Source organism: Phoenix dactylifera, chromosome 6 (assembly GCF_051530095.1).
Source record: "Phoenix dactylifera cultivar Ajwa chromosome 6, Ajwa_hap1_PhDact_Kaust_v1.1, whole genome shotgun sequence".
Classification (NCBI taxonomy): domain Eukaryota; kingdom Viridiplantae; phylum Streptophyta; class Magnoliopsida; order Arecales; family Arecaceae; genus Phoenix; species Phoenix dactylifera.
The window spans coordinates 35,877,964-35,891,318 of NC_143195.1; the positions used below are offsets into that span (position 1 = coordinate 35,877,964).

Consider the following 13,355-nt stretch of genomic DNA (forward strand, 5'->3'; position numbering starts at 1 on the left):
TAGTAATTAATTAAATAACTTACACTAGTTTTAATTACTTATCCACATCGTTTTAAATACCCAAATTATTTTAAAACCCAATTCACCCCCCCCCCCCCTCTTGGGTTGTCTATCTGGGCAACAGGGGTTGAAAGGATGAGTTAATGTGGGATTGTAAAAAGACATAAAATATCCTTAAGAGTTATAAAAAGTAAGAATATTTTTTTCTACGAAAAAATAGGTAGATTAATAACCTACCATAACAGAGAGTAGGTTATCAATCCCTATATGTGTGTGTGTGTGTGTATGTGTGTATATATGTATGTATGTAACTCCTTGGATTATGTGTGGAGTATATGCTAGTACTGTTTATAAGGTGAGGAGAATCCTTTAAGGTGATATCACCAATCTTGTTTCTCGGGGATCCCGACCTTTGGTTGCTGGTGATTTCAACTGTATCTAGGGGCCCAGTGAGAATAGAAGTGTATGAGTCATCCGTTGTAGTACAAAAAATAGTGGGGATGCACATTGGGCTAGCCGGTGTTGGACAGTATTTTTTGGACTGGGCCGAGATCCAATCATAAGTTTTGGCCCAATTTAGAATTAGGTTGAGGTTGAGTTGGCAATTTGTAAGCCTGATAGCTCGGTCCACCGCAGGCCAGCATGACAGGTATGTTGTGTGCACCAATCTCCAGGTTGAGAATAGCATGATTGCAGTACAATGTATAATCACATGAAATCTTCAGGAAGCCTAACATAAACTATCATCATAATTTCCTATGCAGACCTTAATTTTGCCACCTTCAATCTCTCCACACATTTCTGCACATTATCAACAATTTCACAGGATCACAAGCCATTACAAGGAGAGCATGTTTCTCGGATATTAGCCCTTCATGTCCATCTCTATGTTAAAGTGCTGAAAGGACTTTCTTCCAGTCTTTTGGGTGGTTTTTTAACATTGCTCTCAAAAATAATAGCTCCCTGGCCAACCTTAGTGGGCCTTTGTCTGGGCTATTATTCCAGCCTGCGAACAAAGTGGGCCAGTTGTCATATGAAAGTCCTTTTCTTGTTTTGAGCAATACGCAGGTCCTCATATCAGCTCTTTATTGGCAGAAAGAGAGAACAGAAGAACAATAAAAACCTAGACACTGAAAACTAAATGAACAAAAACCAGCAGCATTCATGTTCAACAGCAAAGGCAGCTCCTAAGCAATAGAAGAACCTATATGCAAATCAATGAATAAACCGAAACCCGCAGGCCGAATGGCAGCTTGATTTGCTTCCCTATAGATATGTTGTGCAGAAAAATAATTTAGAGTGAATATCCAGCACAAGGGGGGAAGTGCAAGTGTAAAGAGATATTTCGAATCCAAGAAATAACGGTGAGTAAGTCACCCTCCAAAACAAATCCTCATACAATCCAATTTGGATATAATATTAGTGAGCCCTTCCTAAGCAGTTCTAAGTTTTGTTTTTTGAAACAGAACTAACTGAGGGTGCGATCATACCAGTACTAATGCACCGGATCCCATCAGAACTCCGCAGTTAAGCGTGCTTGGGCGAGAGTAGTACTAGGATGGGTGACCTCCCGAAAAGTCCTCGTGTTGCACCCCTTTTATTTTTTGATGCCACTGGCATTCCGTGAGATTGTGTATTTTGATTTTCTTGGATGTATTCGTACACGCGTTGTATGAAAAACCTGTTAAAGCAAAAAAAAAAAAAAAGAACTAGCCGCTAAATTTCTCAAAAACCTGTTGAAATCAGCCGTCCAAGATGGCCACGAACAATAAAACCTGCACCACCGTTTTCTTCCTTCAAAGAACCATCAAAACTAATCTTAAGCAGCCCATGGGAAGAGGTTACCCAACCAACTTGAATAGGAAGAGAAGGGACTCCTAGAGTCGCAAATATCCCAGAGCCAGGGGTTGCCCATCGGGCCATCCAACATGAACTCTATGAATTCTAAACAAGCGAAGAGGCTTTATCAACAATTTAGGCAGGATTAATCTCTGAATTTTGAAAAATTTTGCCATTTCTAGCAATACAAAGCAGACAGGCTGCGTAAGTAACAGTAGATTTCAAAACAGACATTCGCCCAACCACCACATCAAAAACGGAACGTAAGCTATCAAAAGAGATAGTCAAACCAAATCGGAAACCCAAATTTACCTGATGCCACATTAGTATAGTATCGGTATAGTACGGTATAAAATTTTTTTTTGGTGTACTAAGTGTCTTGTTCGGTTTGGACCGGTACAACATACCACGCTAGAAACAAAGAATATGCCAATGAAGCAGTACATAAGTTGCATCTTCCAACATATCACACTGATCACGATTTGCAGAAGAAATTTCATTAAGACCATGCATGCTGTAGCAAGAAAGCTTTACAAGGCTGTCAGTTTCATTCGATCTTCCACAAAAAAACCCTGCTTAAGGAATTACATCCAATTGCCAAATCGATGACATAAATTCTAAGGCTGTGAGTCGCCCGGTGCCAAGTGCAAAGGAAACCTCTAAGAAGGAGAAGTTTGTTTGCGTACCTACGGTGACTGAGTCCAGCTTCCGCGCTTTGTGGGCCCAGGACAGTCTGGCTCTGGCCATTAGCACTCAAATGAAGTCAAGCACCGGGAATATCTGGACTCTGACTCGTGTAAGGATTTGATCAGGCGATTCTAGACCCCATCCAAATATCCCCAACCGAAAACATTCCATATCCGACAAAACATAGCTCAGTCAACCATGTTGACAAATTCGGACCCAGACAACACCATGACCCGGTCTAACTTGTACCTATTGACCAAGTCTAACAACTCTTAACCCAATTATAGACTCCAAACCACTTCAAACGGTGACCATTTCACCCAACTCGACTGATGTTTCTACACCCTTCTTCGGGCAAGGGTACTTGATGCGGTTTTGTGTGGAATGACAGCGAGTGAAAAGACCAGTACTAACATTCTAGAATGGCTTTAAGGTCCCAGGGTGTAGATAAGCCGAGCACCAACCATTTGGGGGACCACTTATGAGAGGAAGAAGTGGAGTTACCAACTGATCTCCGTAATGTACTGCATTTTGATTTTTTTTTGATTATATTAGTACATGTTATGTATAATATTTTCGTTTTTAGCACACACACAAAAAAAAAAAAACCGAGCATGAGCAAGCCGAGCTTAGCTCGAGCCTAGCTGATTTTTGTGACCAAGATGAGCTCAATCTGGCTCGTTTAATTTTGAGCTGGACTCAAAGTTTATGTGAAAACCCATAGGGAAAGCACAGCTTGCCTCAAGGAAGATGAAGTTTATATCCTATGGCAGGTCTAGGCTTAGCATCCATGATTTTGTATTTATTAGGTCAAAATTCAAACATCCTCCTTTCAGGTTCTCGTGCTTTCCGATGTAATGTGTAAGGATGGACGACCCAAATCAAATTGATCATAGCTAACGTTTTTATAACATGTTGAAAGAAAGACGCGCTTAGGTCTTTAAAATTTATGCATAAGCATATCCTAGCTAAATTTAGACAATAATTTCTAAGAGTGAGTTGGGTTTCAAAAAAGTTGACCAAGATGGCGTGTTTGTTCACGCCCGTGCATTCTCATTTAACTTCGGTTTATCTACATCATGATAGGTTAGTTGTCTCTATTAGGACATGCAAGTGTTTTTATTTATTTATTTATTTATTTTAAAGAGAATACATCGGGTAGACAAGATTCAGATATAAAAATCATACATGCCAAACATAAATTGAGCTTAGGCTAGTTTCATTGGTCGTGCCCCTTTGCTCGGTAATTAAAGATTTGGAATCAAGTCGTCACCATTATATTTTTGACATAAAAAAAGTTTGAGTTTTGATAATCAAAGTATGAACCAGTCTCCCTCCTTTTTTTTTCTAAAAAAAATATTATAAAATTACCGATGCAAGATATTAGAACCTCTAATAACATGTGGTTCTTTTTTTTTTTGCACGTGTGTCAAGCATGTTTAAATGTGGAAAGTGATCCAAAGTGGTGCAAATTGATGGTCAAAGAACATACAATACTCCCCAATAGTAGTCTAACATGCTAGCTTTCAAAACCAGACCTTGCATAAGTGGTTTCCCTCTACATCTACCTCACCAAACAAGAGAAAGGCAAAGACAAAATGAGTACTCTTTTTGGAGGGCAAAGGTAAATCAAACACATACCTAATCATTTTTACCAAACTTTTGCTGCGCAAGGAAGTTTCCATTCTTCTAGAACATGGCATGGCATGTGTCCCTTTGTTTCTCATTTCGGCGAGCTTGAATTTGACCATTCAATTGGAAATTCCTTATTGATGTGACTTGATGAATTTAACTCGTGCTAACTAAGATACCTTTGCCGTGCAAGACAAGGTCCAGAATGTGTGGCGAAAAAAAAATATATATATATAGCCATCAATGAAACTTGTGACTCTGATCCCAAATTCCTTTGCCCATAAAGAATCTTCTATCCAGGATAAATAAGAGAGACTGAAAGAGGATTGGATGGGCTTCTTATTTTGCTGTTGGAGGAAGTTTGTATCATCCAAAAAGAAGAAGAAAGAAAGAGAAGGATTGGATAGGCATGCAAATCTAAGTAGCAAAGCGAATGGTGGGCGCTCCCTGCCCTTTTCTCTTTTATGGGAGTGACGTGGAGATTTCTACAGCCACGAGCTCCCTTCTGGTCGAGTCCTCTCTTAAATACAGAAAGCTAGAGCTGGAAGTTGACACCCTCCTTTCTCGGCTCTGGCTCGGCAGCCAAGCCTTTTCCCAAGTCATGCCGTGGGTTGGCACGGCACGTTATTTCCTGGCACGCCGGTTTCGTCAACTTGTTAACTTTCATAGGTTAACATTTACTTGACCTAGTCCAATATCGCCACCTAAAATCATTGAACCGACCCTAAAAATTTTGACCGCAATGGGTTCAGGCTGTATCTTGTGTGAAAGAATGATTCATTGATGCCAATCATTGGATCATACAATAGGAGCTTCGAGATCTATGAGATCTAATGTTTGATGCGCCAAAGGTACAACTCTGGACCCTTCAAGGAGGCCCATGAATTGGACGTTATGCTAAGAATAATCCAGAGATGAGGAGAATCTTATTAATAGACTTGTAGCAGAGTCTCCGTGAACAATTCCATTACTTGATGTGGGGTACGGAATTTGCGGTCTTTGGAAGGGAAGGCGAGCTATGGATTGCAGTGTTGCAAGGATGTGTGGCGGAAATGACATGAGTCATCCTCCCTATCAAGCCTACATTTTTTTTTTTTTTTTTTTTGGTGAAAATCGGCATTCATATAGATTACACATGAGTACAACCTGCCAAATCAAAAGAAAAATAATGATACATAAAGTAGGATATATCTTCAATTCTGGCTCAGACCAATTTGTCCGAATGTCGGACCACAAAAGAGGCGACTCAGTCTGCCATACTGTTCAATTTTTTATAAACATGTTCAAAAAGCCATGCTGTATCTCTAGTTCTCGCTACAATTATTTCATCATCGGAAACTTGACCACATCTTGCTAGATCCACGGACCAAGAAAGGACCAAAGAGAGAACGAATGCTGATGACAATGGCTGCAGTGGAGGCAATGATTGCGTGCAACTTTTATTCTTGACGTCCAGACCTAGGAACAGTTGGTGCTAAAAAATCATTCTCCTAATCCACTCAAGGACACGGATGGGGACATCGTGCCATTTGCTAAAGCCAACTGCCAATAATAAATGTAAGAAGTTTCGGAAACTTCAGATAATAGTCGAGCCAAAAATAACAGATGCGCACGGTTTGGAGCTAAACTCAAAACCAATTATTTACAAAACTTATTTCGAAACCGATCTGAAAAAAATAGATTTGGTTCGATGTAGTTTATCGAGTTGATAGCATATTTTATATATACAAAAAATATAACTAAAAAAAATTTAAATCTGATAGTCATATATGTAGACATATATAGGCCAGCTCGAGTTGGATCGATGGCCGAGTTGGATCAATTTAAATTGGTTTTCTCAAAACACAAATAAAAATCAAACTAATTTTTTTTATTCAAAATATTTTTAAACTGAAATCAAATTAAAATTAAAAAAAATAATATAAATTGAGCTGAAAAGATGAGCTCACATTGGACAACCAGTGCACAAGTATGCAAGATTCAGAGCCACAGCATCTCCAGTAACTTTTGCTCCCCTCTTGCTCTTTAAGAGATTGCCCCTGCGTGGCCATTGCTTTAATCATTGGGGACCACCTCTTTACTCTTTTTATGCGCTTTACACTATTCGTATGCACACGCTAGCTCTGCCGCTCTGCCTGCTCTAAGCTAAACCATCGCCATCATGACTTAGAAGTGCAATTGAAATATTCATATATATAATCCCGGTGCATCCCAATCAATGAGAATAGGCATTTGGATTCATTGCCCTACTAATATATCTCCATGGCAAAATTCACCCAGCTCGTAGCTGATATGGCCATTGAGATATACTCCATAACTTTTTAATATAATCAGGCTTAGTCAACTCCAATTGATCTAAATGCTAGATCGAGCAGAACAGAAATCGCCGATCTCTAAGATCACAAGTCGCTCAACGTGCCGAATAAAGTGTTGCAGCTCGGTTAGACAGCTATTTAGCTTAGTAGCCAATCCAAGTTAGACGGTAGCTTTACCGTTTCGTATGGAAACACATTCCTTCCGCTATGCCGAGGGTTAAAGCCTATAATAATGACCATAGATAGTTACTCTACGTTCTTAGTCAATTACATCACATCTAAAAGCAATTACAATATGATCTTGGATGGTTACAATATGTCCTTTGTTGGGGGGAGAACCCAAGTCATGCCATTTCAAAGGCGCCCGACCAGAGAGGCGCTCGGCCAGGGGGCGCCGACCAGAATGGCGCTCGACCAGGGAGCGCCGACCAGAGAGGCACCCGGCCTCACAGCACTCAAGCTGGAGGCACCCCGCTGAGCAACTGGCTCGGCTCGACACCCGTGCCGAGCCCATGCCTTCAACCAAATATCCAACTCTCGCCTAATCCTCTCGGGGATCTGACAACCAGATAACCAACTCCACCGTACTCTGTTACTGTCCTCAAGCCATTAGGGCACGTGACCTCCGCAGGCCTTCGGCACGCCCTATCATTAATACGTGTGACCCCTGCAGGCCTCCGATGCACACAACCATTAAATGAATACGGCTCAAGATGATCTCCGAATCACTGGACCATCAAAGCGTATGGCTCTCCTTGATCACTAGTTCACTCAGCAATCAATGCACTTGCTATCTATGAACTCCAGGACCACCACGGCCGGCGGTTCAACCACTCCAACAGGTCCGATCAACCATGACAGTTCGCTGACTCCGGTCTGATCCGGCCTTATTCTCCACAACGCCATTAATGAGCATGATCGTGCCCAATTATCACAAAAAGACAAGCAACACCTGTCACCTCTCAGGTAACATAATACCCTTCTATAAAAAGAAACCTGGGGGGAAAAAGGGAGAGGTAAAAACATTCTCTTCTTTTATTCTACTACTACACCAGCCCCCTCTGACTTAAGCATCGGAGGGCCGGCGCCGGAGATCCCGGCCACCGGCTTTCTTGCAGGATCTCTCAGGAGGACGCCACCAGCCGGCGCGCTGCCACCCACCGTTCCAGCAGCGGAGCTCCTCCTCTCTCGGCTCACGGTCGCCCCCGGGTCCAATTTCCAGCAACATCCTTCAACAATTATTGCACGATCTTTATTACCGTATGACTCTCAGGAGATTCTAGATCTTATGACTGTATGTTCCCTAGATTCTTTTTCTTTTCCCATATCACAAAACTTTCTCTCTAGTTTAAGCATCGGAGGGTCCAGCCATAGCCAACTCTAGCAAATTCTCCGACTTGTTGCTACTTCAGAGATCAACAAAGGTAATCTACACCAGCAATCCAAAGATCGACAACAACAGATTTTTAGATTGCCTCTGAGAACCACAATACCTCCGAAGCCAAAACAAAGCATTTAAACGCCGTTGGGACCATGTGGTTGAGGGACAGGTGCAGGCACGCTATCCGTGTGGCATTGTTCACACAGGTGGCATGTGGTCACTTAGGAAAGGCGAAAAAATTTGCTCAAGGTTGTTTGGATATAAAAGCCTCCTCACATGCCAAGGAAAAAGCACCCTTCCTTCTTCCTCAAATCTTTTTGGGAGGGTAGATGCCATGACTTCTTTGCTTATAAGGTATGTACATTTCTTATAAATTTTACGAAAGACATACAATTTTGTTTGCATGCTGAAGAATTGCATCAAAGGCTTGCTAGATGAATAAGTTTGCTTTTCATTATTCTTTACCTGGCGGAGGAGAATGAATCACTTATCCATAGGAATAGGAATGGTGGTTTTAGATTGGTGATTTTTATTTCAAGTGCTTGTAATTGTGTGTTGGTATCTCAGTCAAACATTGCATGGTTAGATTGCTGGCACCTTCACCTCAACCTCATGCACTTGGGAGAGGTCCTTGCTTTGAACCTATAAGGTGGCACTTCAACTATTTCTCATCCAAAATAGAAAAAGAAAATGGTTATGAAAAAAAAAGAGAGAGACAATAAATGTTACAGGTTGTGTTATTTAACCTAGATAAAGGAATTGATATGCAATATGGAAAATAAATATTTCCTAGACTGATGCATTTAGGTATTAAGATTCCCTCCTGGAGAATATGATCAGATGACTTTGAAATATGTGGCAAACTTGCACCCACTCTCAACTTCTGCTCACTCCCTAATGAAATATAAAAAATATAGATGTAAGTCATTCGATCTTGGCAACAAGATTGGAATGCTGCACAAGCACCAAAATTGCCATGGATTTTTATTTAGGGAGGAAGCTGGCTTCACTTTTGGTCATGAAAAAAAGAAAAGGAACCTTAATTTATAAAAGCATCTTCAGTTTAACTGATTTAAGAATCTAGCACTGCAGTGGAACATTGCATGGGAAGAATTAAGACACGGCGAGGCTAAAACGTGCGACAGCACACAACTAAAGTACGGTAGAACGGGATCAATAAATGCTCTTAAAATGTAGAAGTAAATTTGCCCATGGTGACCATATTTTTCAAAGTAAACATTGTTTAAAATTCATTTCATACTTACTTTCTATTCATGGTCATTTTACCACCAAGCATGCCCAAGGCATTGCTAACCTAGGAATGCCACCTGAAAGTTTGGTTGCACCTTTGAACACTCTCACTGTAAGTTGATGATGGAGTTGTTTACCAAATCCATTTCCATCGTCCTCAATAAACTTTTGAAGCCATTCTCAAAAAAATAAACCTTGTGAAATAACCAAGAAATTAAGCCGGGAGTCCACTCCTCTTGAGCATATCTTAAGTTTAAAAATTCTAAAAAATTAAGTCCAAATCGACTTAGGACACCAGTTAGATTGGCCTAAGTTGAATATTCTAGAAATACCACTTCGAGTCTAAATCACCTTACTCCATTATATATCTCTTGTAACCTCAAAAACAAAAGTATAATTAAATGTTCTAGAGATTAAGTGTATTAGAGACTAAAATTTATGAGCTAATCTTGTGCTCTGTAATCTCTCCTTTTTTTTTTTTTTTTTTCTGGTAATGCTTTTGTATTGTCTCGTAGATTAATAAATCGAACCACGAAAATATCACATTCTCTTATTATTCTCTTGCTTTTCTTTTGTTTTTTTCTTTTTTTCCCCCTCTTATTTCATTACTCTTCCTTGGCTGCTGCAACAACCCCTCAAGCATGTGATTAGGAGAATACACAGGGACAAGAAAGACCAAGAAAGAAAAATCAAAGATTGTATATAATATCGAGGAGAACAGATTTGGATTTTTCTTGTACTATTCTTTGCACTACCCACATACTTATATATAATTGTCCCCTATAGTCTTTGCATCAGATAAGATAGCCAATATTATAAATATATAAATCATGATCTAACTTTTTTATATTAATGATTCTCAGTAGGGAATCATTGCATACTTTTATCACAATGTCTCCAAAGCAGACAGCTAAACCTCCAGGATAAACATCCTCGCACCCCTATTAAATTGGAGGCTTGGAGATTCGATCTATTTTGCATTAATTAGCACGTAGTTATGGTTTCTTGGTCTTGAAACGGTGTTCTAGTTTTATGTGAACACATCTTTTCTTCAGAAAAAAAAATATATATATAAAAAGAGGCTTGCCTTCCCGATGGTTGGGTGGCTTCAAACTTGAGGCACTCTTTTGTTGTATGTTTAGGGGCCATTACACCAAATGACACTTCTTGACCTTAGAAATATAATTTTCGTCTTTGAAGACAAGGGAGGTCAGGAAAGAGCCACCCATAGAACGTAAAATTAGACGTGTTCTTTATTCATTTTATTTAATAACACTAATTTTCATAACATTGTTGATTTAAATTTTCTTTCAACATAGAGTCACATACCTTCAAGACTAACAAGTAGTAGGATTCATTTTTATGCTATTGTTAATTAATTTTTAGCCTGTGCAATGTGATAGGATGTTGGATGGTCATGATTTTTTATCCGATAGATTTTGATTTTTTCCATCAAATTCAATGTTTTTTATGCACCACTCATGTTTCTGGATTCAAAAGAAGGTAATGTGAGTGGATCATATATATATATATATATATAGTGGTAGTTTCTATGCATGCATGCTTTTCATGGTAAATTTGGAGATTGGTAGTGCCAAAAAGGGGGTGTAATACAAATTATGTAATTTATAACTAATTTAGAAGTGATTTTGCATGATTTACACCCAATTGTCATCAAAGAATAATCTAGAGTTTACATAGGTTTAGATTTCAGGTTATGTAATAACCTGATTAGATCTAGATTCATGTGCTTGTTTGTATCCTCATATATACATGACTAATAATTGGTCAACTTGGCTAAAACGGGTCTAGGAAAGTCAACGCATAAACAAACAGCTAATTTATGTGAAATAATTAGGTCGCCACCACTCTCCTACTCTCCAATAAAATCTTTTCTATCTTCAATGGATCAAACCAGTTCCGAACTGGAAGCTTAGGAGTCAACACTTACCATCATTTGTAATCATTGAAATTATGTAAGACCAAGTACTTGCTGTAGTATTTTATTGGATATTGCATTAGAAACTACAAGTTGGTTTATTTTTTCGATGATCACAACGGACTTCAATATTTTAACCCTTTCACAATGAAGATAGGCTATCCATTTACCCACCAAGAAAGAAAATACAATTCCAATAGTAAGTTGTGGCTTGTGAGGCAGCTAGCCCAAAAATAAAAAGAAACTGATGTCATGAAACTAAATATGCCATCATAAATAACTCGTAATGTTATTTTTTTTATTTCTTCATTCTTTCAAAAACTAAAAAAAGTATTGGCCATAACATTTGAACATTAGGCCTAACCTGAATTGTTGGGCGCAAAAAAAAAAAAAAAGCTTGGGGGTTTAATCTTCGAAATATTTAATATAACAACTTAGACTCTTATCTAAAATAGCTAGCCGGAAGGTATTTTTTAAGTTTTTTAGTTCTGTATAAGTATTCAAGATCTTCTCGGTGAATAATGACGTGAGACTAAATACATGTCCACTCTCATATACTTTTTCCGTTCAAACTCTGGCATTTTTATTAGGCTAGAGATTCAAATCTATTCAAATCTAATCACAACTGCCATGATCAGCTCGTGATCAGTCTCCATTAACTTATGCTGCAATGCTTTTAACTCCATATAGGCTATGGGAGGTTTTATTTGAATTTCTTGATTATATATAACTATCCAAAATTTATTCTGGAACTAAATATATACTAGCTTCTCGGTACGGATCTGATAACTTAATCTCAGCAATTAAGATAATCAAATTTAGATCCAAATCCCCGACATTGAAACTAATTATATCAACTTAATGCTGTAACGCCGGATCTCGGGTACACGAGCCGCGTGGGGTCCGGGAAAGGACCCGAGCCAAGCCGCCGCGCCGCGCAACGCCGAATGGCTGTTGAAAGGGACCCGCCTGGATGCTGCCTCAGAACTCGTTCCCGCTGACCGAGAGAAAAAAAAAAAGTAATGGTCACCATCACCAGACGAACCTGACCCACCCCACCCGTAACAAAAGCAACAAAAACAAGCATGTGGGGAAAATGAGCAAAAACCACCAAAAATGGTGATTCCACCGCTCCCCCCTTATGTTTCACTCACCTTGCAACCGCCTATAAAACAAGTCTTCCTCGCCCCTCAAATTTAGAGGGTGCAATCTAGCAACCATGCTATTTTGGATGGCCAACTTGCTTAACATGATCTTCGAGGCTTGTTAAAACTTTTATCATTATCTGCGAGGCTTCTTACTAGTGCTTGTCATGATGCAACCGGTTGATGTGCATGGTTGAACGACCAACTCAATTCATATCAATCAATATTCAAATAAGTACCATAACAATATTTGGTCCCAACATCTATCTATTCATTAGGGCCCTAATATTTGGCAGTATTAGTGTGTATCATACATCATCCACCTAAATTGAAATGTATGCCATAAAATTGGTGGCTGGTAGTGATTGCATGGCCATTTCCTAAGGGGAGAAGGTGACCATAAGCGGCTACCGGTATGTATAACCGTAAAACAGTGGACAAAGAAACCGGGGGTGCCGTGCGGAGGCAAACCGGCGGTCAGGAAACCGCCCGCCCGTGATGCCGCCAAGGGGCGGAAAGCTGGCCGGTCTTACGTGAACCGTCGTAACGGCCAGCTCATCTCGTCCTGGCACACGTTCTCCTTCCTGCTATCCCTATACAATACTAGGCCGTCACACCATCCTTCGACACGTGTCAACTTTTGCGCCCCCGATATGCCCCCTGACTGCCGCTTCTTCCGCCACGTTTCCCCTCTCACTTATGTAAGACCCCATGGGCTCGGCGGTTTTTCCTATTCGTACGAACCGCCGGGTATTTCGCGGGTGTTAACGCTCAGCACTTAATACAGCCGGGCCCTTTCGATTTTTTCAATTTAGCGCGATTTAATCGCCACTCTCCTCCTAGCCCTGCTTCCCCACCTTCGCTGACTGGAAAGCTACGGAAGTTCTCGGGACCGCCGTCCAGGTCAGCAACTAACCTTTCCGTTCCCGTCCTACCACCTAAATTACCACAATACACTTATTTATCAACGGTCCAGATTGATCCATTGAAGTAAAAAATGGTAAATTGGTAAATTTAGTAGGGGTAATAGGGTAATTTAGTTTGGACGGTGTGCGGAGAATCACCGGGGAGGGGAAAGAGAAACGCGGTTCCGTTAGGGATCCGTTCGGTCGAACTACCCAACAACTACCGCTCTCTTCTTGCTCCCGTCTCTTCTCTTCTTTTTT

At 40.1% G+C, this 13,355-nt stretch overlaps 1 non-coding gene across 1 annotated transcript; it reads left to right on the forward strand.

Annotated features, from left to right (window-relative positions):
- Positions 1-1,476: 1,476 nt before the first annotated feature.
- On the forward strand, positions 1,477-1,595 carry LOC120110944 (5S ribosomal RNA). The gene has a single exon (XR_005512067.2). It is a non-coding gene; the product is annotated as a 5S ribosomal RNA (ribosomal RNA).
- Positions 1,596-13,355: the final 11,760 nt, after the last annotated feature.